Source organism: Monodelphis domestica, chromosome 1 (genome assembly GCF_027887165.1).
Source record: "Monodelphis domestica isolate mMonDom1 chromosome 1, mMonDom1.pri, whole genome shotgun sequence".
Lineage (NCBI taxonomy): Eukaryota > Metazoa > Chordata > Mammalia > Didelphimorphia > Didelphidae > Monodelphis > Monodelphis domestica.
This window is the reverse complement of record NC_077227.1, coordinates 491809474-491824056: the sequence shown is the minus strand read 5'-3', so window position 1 is coordinate 491824056 and position 14583 is coordinate 491809474. Positions and strand designations below refer to the sequence as shown.

Here is a 14583-nt window from a genome sequence, read left to right as displayed (position 1 = left end):
ATGATGGATATGCAAAAAAGCCTTAGTTTCTTCATATGTAAAATGGAGATTATAATACTTTCATTGCCTGCCTTCCAGAGTTACTATGAGCAAAGTGAAGTAGAGATATCAAAGTGCTATGTACATCTGAGTTGTTATATGATGTACATAATTATTTTAATCAGTTACTTTAATGTAAAGCCTAGGATTTTGTTAATGAAATACATATTTTTAACAACCTAATCAAGTAACTATATTAGCCATCTAATACACTATAAAATATTTCATGTTATATTTGAAATTACAATGTATATTAAAAATCATAATGCATCCAAGTGTCTGTTTAAGGTGCTTCCAAATCTGTGTCATTAAACTTGCTATATTTTTAAAAAATAGAAAATGCCTTTTGGGTTTAAAAATCTGTCTGAATTTTTGATATGACTGATCATTTGACTCGCAAAGGTCAGAAAATAAGTATTATAGATTGGCAGTATAAGTTAATAATTGATTATTCTGATTGAAACTTTGTTAACTACATAACAACTAGACTAATTTAAGTTTTATATTCATTCTCCTTTAGCTCTAAATCCAATGTTCCTGAGTCATGAACTTGTAAAGAGCTAAATAAAAAATCCCAAATTATAACCCCCCCCCCAAAAAAAAACACACACATGATACTGTGAATTTACCGTAATGAACTCTGAAAGAATATTGCATTTAACAATGTCCATGTATACTTCTTTTGGATGTTTTAAATGTGATTCAATATTTTAGCTATTTTAGATTCTGTATTTAATACAACTAGCAATTTGATATAAAGTCAAATTTCATTAAATTTAAGAGGTTAAAACTGTGTCCTCGTGACAGATTCATTTATTGGAATTTTAGAATTTATTAGATGAATTCAGTTGGAAATCAAAACAATTCAGCAGCCATTTGTACCTCCCCCTTTAAATTGTGTATTAAATAGTTTTCAGTTATTTGGATCTTTAGTTTGAAATCATAAAATTAGTCTGCTTGAATTAGTTAATCTTTTTTCCATTTTATGAATGACTTGGAATGAGTCATAAATACATATATTTATGAGTTGACTATGTTCATATGTTAGTAATATTACCGTCATTTATCACAAAATGATTCTAAAATGCTTAATTCTTGACACATTCATGAAAATTTTGCAAATGTTATCCACCGACAAGTAAAATATCTCTTATTTTAAAATACTTTATTGCCTCAATTTGAATTTTTTGAGGTATATGTATATATTATAGATGTGTGTTTTTCAAGGGCTATTAGGATTAATCTTTGAAGTTGGTTCATGCTAATTACAATTTATAGAAGTTGCAAAAAGAAATTATTTTGGACATTAATCTTTAGAGTATAAAAGAGGATAGTTATTATGTGAACATTACAACTAAAAAAAGTTAACTAGTTTGAGTTCTGAAGTACTTTAGTCAGGATACTATTGAGAAAACTATAGCTTCTACTACACTAAATGTACTCTACATATTTATGAACATTTAGAATTATTTTATTTCAGTAGACTTTTTAATTCTTGCTCCTTGTATATTTTTGAGATATAAAAGAATGAAGAAAGAATGGGGAGAATTGTTCAGAATGTGGAACTTAATGTACTAAATTAACGAACACCAGGCCCGTCAGAATATCTTGTCATTTTTTTTTTGGCCATAAATAGAAGTGAGTTAAGAGTTCATCTTCAGAAAAGAACTGAAAATAGTTGTTTTTGATCATTTGTTAAAAGTAATTGAGTTTATTTTTTTTCTTTTTTGAGACAGTTTAAAATATAAGGCAATGATTTTAAACTTTGAGACAAACTATGTATTTGTCAGCAATACTACTACTACCACTACTAATTTTTTTTAAGCTTAAAATTTTTGCTTTAAGATTCTGAAAGTCTTATTTCATTTTCATAATTTATGGTGTTTGTTAGAATAATATGCAATAAAAAGAGAAGAGTACCAAAATGGACTTTGGATATTTTAGCCATGAAGAACAGTTCATCTCTATTTTAACTTTTGCCCCAATATTTGATAGGGCAGTGTCTTTTTACAAGGCTAGTTAAGCAATAATAATCTACAGTGTACCCATTGGGTAAATATTATGATTAAAACTAGGCACTGCATGCATTTTTAAAGGCTGTAGCCATTGTTTACTAAAGTTGTTTTTTATATCTTAGTTTGATAAGTAATTATACATTTATTTATTAATTATATATTTATTTTACACATTACATTTTTAATATTTTTTGTTTGGAGTTCTTAAAAATCAATATAGATGAACTCTTCTCTGGTACAGATAAGACATTCAAGCCATAACTTCTCTTTTCTTCTATTTTTATAAAGAGGAAATGAAATCCCCAGACTGCTTCTTTGTGGAAGAAGCCATAGGTAATCTCAGAGATTGTTATATTTAGCCTTTGAATGACATATAGGGGAATTCTTCATGTGGGTCATAGTGTCTTTTATTTTTATCTCTTCCAACTCTGTCTTCTCTTTTTCCTTACCACAGTGGTATCAGAAACAATGGCTCTTGAACTCAAGAGGAAATATTCATTGAGTCATAGATCTAGAAGGGATATTAGAGATCATCTAGTTTTAAGTTACTCATTTTAGAGATTAGGAAACTGAGCCCTAGAAAGATTAAGTGACTTGTCCAAGGTAAGGTAGGTAGTGAATAGAATAACTGATAGGATTTAAACTCAAATCTTGTAACTCTTTCAATTCTCCAAATAACAACCTTCTTTGGAGTGTTTATAGGTAAATAGTATCATTCATTTAATTGGTAAATTTGAGTTTTTTCTGAAACTGGGTTGAACTGTTAGTTTACACTAGGCAAATTGATAAACAAGTTACCTAACATTGTACTTTTAAAGTACTATGAAATAATGTAGCTTTCATAAAAGGAAGGTTTACTTTTGACCTGAAGGCTAATATATATATTATATTATATATATATATACATATATACATATGTATATATATATATAATATATATTAGTTGCAGGGAAAAAATACATGAACTTTGATTAAATTACTAAAGAACAGGATAACAAAAAAAACCACACAAGAATTATTTATTTTCCTAAATCATGTGTGGTTAATGTAATTATTAAAAGGCAATGTGGTACAGTGGAAAGACACCTGGATTGAGAATCAAAGGATCTAGATTATGTTTCAAGTCTACTATTTACTATATTTGTGACTTTGTATAAGTAATATCACTTTTCCACTTCATTTCCTTTATCAATAAAATGAAGGATTTAGCTGGAGAATTTCTTTTCCTGCTCTAAATCCTATTATTTTTATTATTTTATTTATCTTTCATGATTTGTCACTAGTCTGTGAAATCATACTTGTGCTTTGTTCCAATAAAGATTGTGTTTTAGTTATAAGACATTTGTTTCATTCTGTCTGAAAGATTAATACCTGGTCAGTTTTCATATATTTCAAAGATTGTTTCTAGTACATCAACATACATTCTTTTTCTTGGGTATTTAATTTTCTGATTGTTGATATAATATTTGAGACTAAAAAATATATATGTAATTTAAAACATATAACTTAGGTATTAACATATTCAGTTTTCTTTAGAAACACTAATTTTTTAAAATGAACATTAAACTTAATATTATGAAGTCCTGGGTTAAGAAACTGTCTTTGGCACTTAATCTATGTATGATCTTGGGCAATCACTCATTGCTCTGAAAATGTGGATAAGGTTCCTAGCTTACAGAGCTATTGTAAGGTTCAAATGATGTAATGTATGTAAAATGTTGTGAAAACTTTAAAGCACTATGTAATTGTCAGGTTTCATTATATTTTTCCCTCATCTTCTATCTCCCATATCTGTAGCATGTATATGAGGCAATGAGGAACTTTATTTTCAATTTATACTTTTGTTATGCAAAAAGACATCATGGCATTTTGGATTGAGATGAGATCCAACTTAAAGCTAGGATTACCTGAGTTCAGATTCTGCTTCTGATACATACTGATTGTATGAACCATGGCAAGTCATTTGATGTCTCAGTTTCAGAAGTGTTAAACATATGAACCTGGGGTCACATGCGCCCCACAACTTTTCAGAGTGCAGAACCAGATTAAAATGCAGTTGGGAAATATTCAACAAAATAAATAAACATACATTGACATAGATAATATTTCATTTAAAAAGTAAGCCAAAATGTAGCCTTCAGGGAATTTTTATGTACGGTTTAATGTACTCTATTTCTATTTGAATTTGGTAGCATTGTTCGAAGGAACTCTGTAACACCATAAATTGGAAAGGTGTTGACCTGTGGTCAGAGAGAGTTTCCTCACTTGGGAGTTCCTTAAACCAATGAAATTGCAGGCCCAGTTCCTATCCCTTATTATATCAGATACACATAATTTATTCAGATCAAAGATGGAAAAAATCAATGTTTATGTGTAGTCTTTTTGTTGAGAAGAAAGGGATATATCAAAGTTCATCCTAACTAATGATGAATGAATGGATTTCCCTTAATTTCTCCTTAGCAAGAATCAATGGTTTCAAACTTTCTGATAAAAAGTTATTTCAAGTGCTGTTTTAGACATTAGAACAAAGTAGTTAAATTTTAAGGTCCCGGAAATGTGTATTAGGCTACTTAAGATTCTGCCTTACTATATGTTCCTCCCTCCTTTCCTCTCTTTTCCCTTCCTTCCTTTCCTTGTTTCTCCCCCTCCCCCTATGTACATGTGTGTACACATATATAATGGTTATAGTATATCAATAATCATGTGTTTGATTTTTTTGTTTTGCATGAAAAATTCCATAGTGAAATCTTTATTTATAAAAAATGCACAAATAATAAGTTATAGTGTTTATTTTTAATATTACTTTGAGTTTCTTTTGGATTGAAATTGTTTTAAATTTCTACTTTCTTTAGAATTTAATTTTTGAAAATTGACAGGATTTAGTTTTAGCCTGGGAGGTACTTTCTGTTTTAAAGGGTTCTATGTATTTTTAAACACTTTACTTCTGTCTTGGTAAGGGCGAGGCAATGGGGGTCAAGTGACTTGCCCAGGGTCACACAGGTGGGAAGTGTCTGAGACCAGATTTGAACCTAAGACCTCCCATCTCTAGGCCCGACTCTCAATCCACTGAGCCACCCAGCTGCCCCCAGTTCTATGTATTTTTATATTTTTGCTGAGTTTTAAAAATTATTCTTTCTGTTAACAAAACTGACTTGATTTTACTATATCAAGGAATTGAATTAAAGAGTATCACCACAAAGTAAAAATGAAACTACTTTTCAACATCTATTATCATTTAAGATTTGTGTTTCTTTCTAAGACTATTTACTTTGTTTATTCCCCTAAAGGCCACATTTTTCCTCATTGTCCTTTTTTCTTACTATTCTAAACTTACTTCAGGTATGATCTTTGGCAAGCAGTGGCAATCTGTAAAAAGTGTGGTGCACCAGGTTCTAGTTGTCATATTCCTATTCCCTACTGGGCACACCCTAACTATAGGAATAGTATTAGGGGTTTCTACCGGGTATACATACAACTTCAATTTGAAGGCACAAAGTCTTCACAGCTTGCTCCTAAATAGTACAGACTGTGCTGGGCCTTTGACAAAGGATCAGCATAGCCACAGGTACAAGACACTGAAAGGGAACACACATTGTAGGGCTATGCATTTATCCACATAATTATGAGGTCAGTCTCACATTTTCAGTTATGATTGCATTCCCTTTTCCCCTTAAATACACTGCTTGTTGTCTCCTGTGGAAATTACCCTATACTCTTAGAATGGTTGCTACATCCACTGTTTTCCTATTTGGGGGGCTCAACTTTGTCATGTCTTTTACATTACCAACTCCTTGCTTTCTGGTATATATGTTAGGTGAAATTTGTGTGCTAATTTTTTAGAGATCAAATGAACATGTGCTCATTCTGAACAATGTGTAGTGATTATTATACTCACTGGGAGACAGCTGATAGTGATTCTCTTCAAACATAAGGTAAATATTGTATATTTTTGTTTTATACTTCCATTTTTCTCAAACTAGCCAAAAGTTCATATTTAGTGAAAAGTTTGATGAACTAGAGTAAACAAATTTTAATTATGGCTGCTCTATAAATGAAAAAGGCATGCTTTGTTCATATTAGCTATTTATAATCTTTTGTCTTTCACTCAAAGTAAAACTTATTTATTAAAAATATTATTTTCAAGTACTTTTTTCTCACTTTAAACATTATTTTTTTATTTGGCCAATTTCAAACGTTATTCCTTGGATACAAAAATCATTTTCTATTCCTCCCTCCCATAGCTACAAGTACTTTTCTGATAGTCATAAAAGAAAAAAAAATTTTACCAGGAAATTGTGGGAAAAACTCATCTTGGTTTTCCCTTTTGTGTGTTACAAAGATTATTGTCTGGTGGAATTAGCCACCTGTTTACCATATTCTCAAAGGGATTGTGAAATAAATCACATAGAATCTACCTACTGATGTACTTTTAGTGAAGTCTCCAGAAAACAATTATCTGTCCCTGCTGTACCTCTTTAGACTCCCAAGAGCAGTGAGCTAATTGTTTAGGCAGAGATGTGGAATCCTTCCCTCTAACTACAGATAATCTCAATAGATATTCCTGTTTAGCCATAGAGAACTATGATTAGACATATAACTAGTTATATGATTATCCCTTTAGATATGTGAATTGTGCCTTTTTTCTTTTAACTATTCATTAAATGTAGAGACTAAGTCACACATATATATGAGTATAACATAGAACTACTTTATTATTCTCACACATTTTTTGTTGGGAAAAGTATGGTATAATGGGAAGTGCTTGGTTTAAGGAATACTTCAGTTCAAGGTACAGCCTTTGACTATACTGTGTGACTGGATAAAATACATAGCTTCTATACCTCAGACAAAAAAAGTATTTACCTACAAAGTCATAAGCAATGTTTTACTTTAGCTCTATTGGTAACAAAGGTTCCTCTTAATGGGAATTCTTAGCCTTTTTTTTGGTCATGAACACTTTTGGTGATCTGTTAAAGATTTGTGATAACGTTCTCAGAATAATATTTTTAAATGCATTAAATTTCAAAGGAAAGCAGTTATATTGAAATACAGCTATCAAAATCTTTAAAACATTCATGGATAGGCTTAATCTTTTATCTCTGTGCTCTATTTCAAGTAATTATTAATAAACTATGGAAATAAAGGACAGGAGTTTTAATTTAGGTTTAACAGGAACTAAATCAAATTTTAAAAAATCAAACCACTTTTCAATTGACAAATGGTCAAGGGATATGAATAGGTAATTTTCACATGAAGAAATCAAAACTATCAGTAAGCACATGAAAAAATGTTCTAAATCCCTCCTGATTAGAGAATTAAAATAAAAACAACTCTTAGGTACCACCTTACAACTAGCAGACTGGCTAATATGGCAGCAAAGGAAAGTAATAAATGTTGAAGGGGATGTGTCAAAATTGGGACACTAATATACTGCTGGTGGAGTTGTGAATTGGTCTAGCCGTTCTGGAGGGCAATTTGGAATTTAGTGCAAAGGGCTTTAAAAGAATGCTTACCCTTTGATCCAGCCATACCATTGCTCGGTTTGTATCCCAAAGACATAAAGTGAAAAATACTCATACAAAAATATTTATAGCTGTGCTTTGTGGTAGCAAAAAAAAAATTGGAAAATGAGGGGGTGTCCATCAATTGGGGAATGGCTGAACAAAATGTGCTATCTGATGGTGATGGAATACTATTGTGCTGAAATGAATGATGAACTGGAGGGATTCCACGTGAACTGGAAAGACCTCCAGGAATTAATGCAGAGCAAAAGGAACAGAAGCAGAACATTGTACACAGAGACCGATACATTGTGGCACAATCGAATGTAATAGACTTTTCTACTAGCAGCAATGCAATGATCCAAGACAATTCTGAGGAATTTATGAGAAAGAATGCTATCCACATCCAGAGAAAGAACTGTGGGAGCAGAAAAGCAAAAGAAAAACATATGATTGATCATGTAGTTCGATGGGGATATGATTAGGGTTTTGATGTTAAAAGATCACTACTGCAAATATGAATAACATGGAAATAGGTTTTGAACAATGATACATGTATAACCCAGTGGAATTGCTTGTCAGCTCCAGGAGGTGGGAGGGAAGAGGGGTGGGAAAAACCATGAATCATATAACCATGGGAAAATATTCTAAATTTAAAAAAAATTGTTTTTAATTCATAGGCTCCAGGTTAAACATCTTTGCTACATCATAGTGAGAGCTTCTCATGCTGGTGAGAATTGCAGATCCTTAATGTCTGTGTAATGGATATGTGTGCATGTGCATATGTAACTAATTTTTATATATTTTATGAATATAGAATCAATCATAGGAATTCATGCTTAAGACGTTCACGACTTATTTAGAGCATGTTTCAAGGCAAAAATGAGTTGGGGAGTTTATTAAACTATAATTTGCAGAACAGGTATGTTAGTTTTAAAAGACAGGATAGGACTGGGCAGTGTGAAAGAAGATGTAATTGGATAGTATCAGGAAACTCAAAGGACTAAATGACACAAATTTCAGAAAACACTGTCAATGAGGATAGTTACTTTGGGAAGAATAGAAAATATTTGAAAATAGCACTTTTTTGCTTTTAAAAGTAGCATTTTGAATATATATATATATATATGGGTTATTTTATATAATTTGTATATAAGAATTTCTATTCTTTAAGATGGTCTTCTGTCAGTTTTATTATTACTATTTGCTATTTTACAGTTCTCTTGAGAATATAAGGGAATCAATGAATATATTGCTTAATGTATTATAAATATCAACATTTAAATTCTGAAAATTGGCCCAGTAGGATAACTAATGCCCTCAGCTTGTTCTGAAAACTTAGATTGTTTAATATTTAATTTTATGAGATTTGGATTGAGTTGTGTGCTAGTAAATAGCTCAGTTCTAGGATTATTTCCTAAACTGTGATAACCCTCTCCCACATATTTTCTATTTACTTCTGGTTTTTATGTTGAGCTAAAAGGGATTATCTAATATTAAAAAAAACATTGAAACACTGACATAGATATTCATTATAGATTGATTCATTTGAGATTCATAATAGCTATATTAACAAAAAAGATACAATTTCTATTGAAGATATGGATACCTTTATATTTATATAATTTCTAAAATATCCTTTAATAATATCATGCTATATAAGTACAACTGTGTATTTTCATACTAGTCGGGAGAGGCTGGTACTTTATTTACTATAATGTAATTCTCATATTTGGAAAGAGGAAGTTTAATTATTTCTGTGGGTATTTATTTTGGTTAATGTTTACTAAGTAGTTATTGTGGAAAAAAAGTTGAACTTAATAACTTCCCTAATTGCAAAAGACAATCTGGTAACTATTGAAATTCTCTTTTAAAGTATTTTTAAAACTAGAATTTATTAAATCTATTGCTGAACTAATGGCTATATTTAAATATATAATTTCAAGTGAGAAACTCTTTAGATTCAAATCCTATAACACTATTATTTGATTTGTTATCTTTGGTAGTTCACCATCAACAAACATTTATTAGTTTATTGTTTGTAGTATATGTGCTGCTGACGCAAGCACAGTATTGTTTGTAGAAAGCTGTAGTAGATAAAATACCAAAAAAAAAATCCTTGTAGAATTTGCAGTTTGGTAGGAGGAGGGAAAATTGATATATACTTAACTAAGATAAATTTAGAGTAAGCATGGCCTAGGAAGACTGCTGGATCCTTATCCTAAGCTATGGCACTTACTATCTGTAGTCTTGGACAAATCACATGACATATCTGGGCTTCAGTTTCTACTATTATAAATTAAGAGAGTGGGGCAATATCCTCTCCAATTGTTCTTTTCATTGCTATATCTCTGAACCCATGATGTATGCCAGAGGGACAAAGGAAATATTACAAACTGGGTGAATCTGGAAAGGCTTCATGATGGTGATCTAATATTTGGGCCTTAAAGGATAAGTAGAATTCTGATGGGAATTCAATTCAGCAAAGTACATTTCAGCAGTAGGGAATAGCATAACACAAGGTAGAAGGACAGGATAACATGGAATAAGTAACAGAGGGCATCAGGTAAACCTCTTTGAATGGAGAAATAATACACGTGGAAAGCAGCAATGTTGAGATTAAAGTGGATAGGTACAGTGGCGCAGGATTGGGGGAGTCCTTGAATACTAAGCATAAAGAGTTGGACTTCTCTTTGTTAGGCAACAGGGAGTCATTAAAGGTTTTTATTAGAGGAATAAAACCAATTCAATGAACATTTGCTAAAGGACTTACTATGTGTAAGACACTCGGGATATAAAGGGGAAATGTTCATTGAACATTTTCTTTCTACTCCTTTCTTCTTGGTGGTTTTCATGGAGTAAGTAGCTGAGTGAGGCTTGAAGAAAATTTCTTAGTTTCTGTTATACTGTTTTCTCCTGGTTCTTCTCCTACTTGTTTGACTACTCATTCTTTCCATCACTGATTTATCTTTGTCCTTATTCTATCCATATTTTGAGGATAATAATGGCATCTACTCCCAGGATGGTTGTGAAGATCAAACTAGATGTGTAAAATATTTAGCACAATGCTTGGCGCATATTAGTTGCTATGTAAAAGTTAACAATTATTATTATTACTTGAATTCTAGTGTCTCCAAATTGCCTGTCTGATATTGGTACTTTAATGTCATGTCAATGCCTCAAAATGAGTATGTCCCAAACTATTCTTATCTTTCCAACCTGCCCCTCTTTACAGTTTTTCTATTGTTGGTGACATCATTCTCCCAGTAAATTAAAAGTCAAAATCTTGAAGTCATCTTGACTCTCCTTTCTCTGTCTTCTCTCATATTTAGTTGGTTGTCAAATCCTATATATAATTCTTCCATATATCATTCCCATCTATCCTCTTCTCTCTATTTACACTGCCATTAACCTATTTGTAGCCCTCATCACATCTTCCTTTGATGATTGAGATAGCCTTAGAACTAGTCTTCCCTACTACTCTTTTCAACCATCCATCTTCCACACAGCTGCCAAAATAATCTTATTAATGTGGAGATCTGATCATGTCATTCCCCTGCTCAAAAATATTGAGCTGCTCCCTAGAATAGAATGAAATATAAACTTCTTTGCCTGGCACTTGTAAGCTATCTCCAATATTCTTTATTTTAAATTACTTCTATTTACACTGTGTTTCAGCCAAACTAGACCTCTCATTGTTTCCCTACCTCATCTGACTTCTCCCAACTCCCATATATGTACAACCTCTTTCTTTATGCCTAACGCATTCCTCATCTCCATATATATATCACTCACTGTACACACACTAGCTCTTGGCAACTAGTAGGTAATTAATAAATGCTTGTTTATTTGATTCTACTTTTTGAAATCCTTTTCTTTTAAGAGCTAAACTTGGGTGCCTCCTCTTAGTCTCTTTAATCTCTTTTTTTTTTTTGCCTTAATATCTCCATAATATCCTGTACAAGTAGGTTCAGGATAATAATAAGTATTAAGTGCACATGAGTATTAAGTATACAAAATTAATTTTGTTATATAATATTGAATTTGATTACATTGATTACAAAATCAGATGTATATTTAAAATATTTTGTGGAAAATACTTAATCATGATGTTCTGGAATAACCTCCCCCTTAAAAATTGAGTCAATTTATTTTTTTTGGAGACAAATAATTTTTAAGAGGACAAATCATTGGAGAAACTCAATTCATAGAAACAATGAAGCAGATTATCCCTATTGAATATTGTGTGCTTTTAAAAAAATTCAAAATGTAAACAATTTCTTAGGAAATTTTCCAGAGCAAATTAAGTGTCTAAAGTGTAATTTTTTTTGGCCATACTTGATCTGTAATTAATTGCAGCTGTAGAAAGAAGTGAATTTTAGATTTCATGGATGGAATATCAGGTTAGGATTATGAGAATAGTAACATTTTACATATGGTTTCAGTTTCTTTACCTTAGATCTGACTTTGATTTGGTTATTTGTGTTAAAAGTTATTTGTTAAAATTGATTGTTGCCATTTATAAGTAGTCATAGTTTGTAGGCCTTTTTGAAAAAACATTTCTTTGGGGCAGTCAGGTGACTTAGTGGTTAGAGAGTCAGGCCTGGAGATGGTAAATCTGTCCTCAGATATGTCTTAGCTATGTGACCCTGGGCAAGTTACTTCTTTGTAGCCTAGCCTGTACCACTCTTTAGCCTTGATACTTAGTATCAAGTATAATTGATAACCTAGTATCAGTTCTAACACAGAAGGAAAGAATTTTTCAAAAATACATTTCTTCATGAAAAATAGCACTTCTTCCTTTTAAGAAGTTTTGGTACTGGAGAATGAAATTTTAATAAAAGGAATAGTCTTAAAAAGGGAAAATTATTCTTCTGTCATTTTGAAAACTAGAACATTTCTGTAACTTTAATAGAAAGTTATATTTTTTCTGTTGTTTTAAAATAATTATGTCTATTATAAACTTTTGTTTTAGGTTGTTGTGAATTTATACTTTGAACAGGAAATGAATTAGAAACATTGATCTTTTATTTATGATCAGATTCCCTATACTTTCTGGTATGACTATAGTAGCTTTGTTTAGTTTTTTTATACTTTTAAAACAGTGGTGGACTATGTGGAGATCAGAGCTTTTCATGCCCCTAACTCTAATTATTTATCTTATATATATATATATATATATATATATATATATATATATATATATATATATATATATATATTCCTTCTCTACTCTGAGAAGTAGTATCAAAAGTTTAATAATTTTCTTGATCATTTTTTCATACTCCAAGCCCCAGCCAAAGAAAACACTTTGGGCACAAGCACCTTCATTTTACGCTATATCTTTTCTCTAGGCATGTTTCCCCCTAGGTTGCCTCCTCTCAAGTTCATTTCCAGTAAGTTTACTCAGACTAGCAAAGACCTGTGGTTAATACTGTTTATAAAGACAAAATAAATGTATAAAACAAAGAAAGGTAAATAGACTTTCCCTGTACTTAGAAGAAGAAAAAGATTTAGTCTTCTGTGAGAGAGCCCTTAGACAGAAAGTTAATAATTACTTCCTTGAGATTTAATAGTCTAGGGGTTTTAGCAATAAAGCATCTACTCAATATTCCTGATGCCCATTTGTCCCAACCAGCTTCACTTCTGATGACCTGACTTCTTTTTGGCAGTTACCTCTTCCTTACTCTAATGCTTTTCAGTTCCTCATGGATTATTATAGCTTCTGTTTCTTCTCCTTGATTCTTCTGTTCACCCTATTAGGAGCTGAATTCCTCATTTTCTGGACTTAGTGAATTGATTTTTAAAGGTCATGCTGAACTGTAACCTATCTCCCTGTCTCATTTTTGATTCATTCAAACAAATTCAGCCCTCAGGAAGGGATCCCTTGGTAGGTATGGTTCTATTAGCATTGATTTGTCTCATTGTTGGCACTTTCTGCAATCAGGTTCTGGGCTCTCAAGGATTATTCCTTTCTACTTATACTTTAATAATACACTGGATCTGTGATATCATTGATATAGCTACTTCCTTCAATAGTGAAGTTTATAATTTATTCATATCTTTTCATCCTTTCTGATTATAGTTCATGTTTTCTCTTAAATCTTCATAGAAAGAAAATCTCTCTAGAGGTTGTTTTCCAGCTCTTTTTTTTTCCTTTTTGTGGACTAGTATAGCACTCTTTTTTTTTTTGCGCCTTTATTTCATGACTAGCCTGTCTCTTTTTGTTTTTCTCAAATAGTTCATAGATGATACATTTTACAAATTTGTAATGTGAATATGTTACAACCTACTTATACCTATTCTGTCTTTAGCTTGTCCTTTGGAGTCTGGCTTAGTTTTGGCATTTTTGGAACTAGCTGGGGTAGAAGTAATATTAAAACTTTTCCGTTCACCTTCCATATCATTTAATAGCATAAACTTTTAAAAAGGTGATTTGGGGAGGGGAGCATCCACTAACAATCTGAGAGAAATAAAGAGTAGGCCACTTACATGTGGGAAGGGGAAGGGAACACACATTTATTGAGTACCTATTTTGGCAGACATAATAAGTGCTTTACAAGTATTATTGAATCCTTACAACAATTCTGGGAAGTAAATAATAGTATTATCCTCACTTTTATAGCTAATGAAACTGAGGCAGTGAGAGGTTAGGGGACTTTTCTAGGGTCTCATAGCTAGTAAGTGTCTGAGACTGAATATAAACTCAAATCTTTCTTACTCCTATTTCAGCATTGTCCACAATTACACCTAACTTCGTGAATCTAGAGCCAATTTATGGAAAATATTGTAATCACAAATGACCAAGCCAAAGTTAATGAGGTTAAAAGCATTGCTGCTAGATCTATAAATTATCATGAAGATTTTTTAAAGAATCCATGAAAGTCATTGATTAGGCACTTAAAAAGTATTAGGAATGGTTCAGAATGCTGGTGATATAAATTAAAAAGTGAAACATGGAACAATTTAAATCCTATGGGTATGATAACACATGTTAGAAAATTGTGGTCAAGCAAGGTTGTTTTCAT

General features: G+C 31.5%; 1 protein-coding gene across 8 annotated transcripts in view; it reads left to right on the top strand.

The window, feature by feature from the left end:
* GNAS (GNAS complex locus) overlaps nucleotides 1–14583 on the top strand; it is a 331282-nt gene that overhangs the window by 140334 nt on the left and 176365 nt on the right. The window contains exon 1 of one of the 8 annotated variants that reach the window (XM_056812904.1): nucleotides 8267–8285. The exons of the other annotated variants lie outside the window; for them this stretch is intronic. The gene's annotated coding sequence lies outside the window, so the exon portion shown is untranslated. Of the gene's footprint in view, nucleotides 1–8266; nucleotides 8286–14583 lie in introns of those variants that run through there. 8 annotated transcript variants of the gene reach the window in all.